Below are 594 nucleotides of genomic sequence, written 5' to 3' on the forward strand. Positions count from 1 at the left end.
TTAGGTTGGATGTTCAAGGTCCATTATATGAGTGAGAACATGTGATATTCAGATCTTTGTTTTTGTGAGAGGTCACTCAGTATTATAGACTATAGTTCCATCCAGGTTGCTGCGAAATTCATGATTTTGTTCTTTTTTATGGTTGTGTAGTAGTCCATCATGTATATGTACCACATTTTTTAAATCCAGTCCTCTTTTGATGGGCAGCATGGTTGCTTCCAGGTTCTTGCTATTGTGAACAATGCTGCGATAAACATATGTGTGCAGGTATTTTTTTAATAGAGTGATTTGAGTTCTTCCGGATATATTCCCAGTAGGGGGATTGCAGGATCGAATGGGAGGTTGATATTTAAAGTTTTCAGGAATCACCACACTGCTTTCCACAGAGGTTGCACTAGTTTACACTCCCACCAACAGTGTAGAAGTGTTCCCTTTTCTCCACACCCTCTCCAGCAGCAGTGATTTTTTGAGTTGTTGATTATTGCCATTCTGACTGGAGTTAGGTGGTATAACTCTACTATAAAGCTACAATCATCAAAACAGCTTGGTATTGGTATAGGAACAGGCATATAGATCAATGGAATAGAATTGAGA

The sequence above is a fragment of the Carlito syrichta genome, unplaced genomic scaffold, assembly GCF_000164805.1.
Source record: "Carlito syrichta isolate Samal-C Ts95f unplaced genomic scaffold, Tarsius_syrichta-2.0.1 Scaffold307307, whole genome shotgun sequence".
In the NCBI taxonomy this organism is placed as follows: domain Eukaryota; kingdom Metazoa; phylum Chordata; class Mammalia; order Primates; family Tarsiidae; genus Carlito; species Carlito syrichta.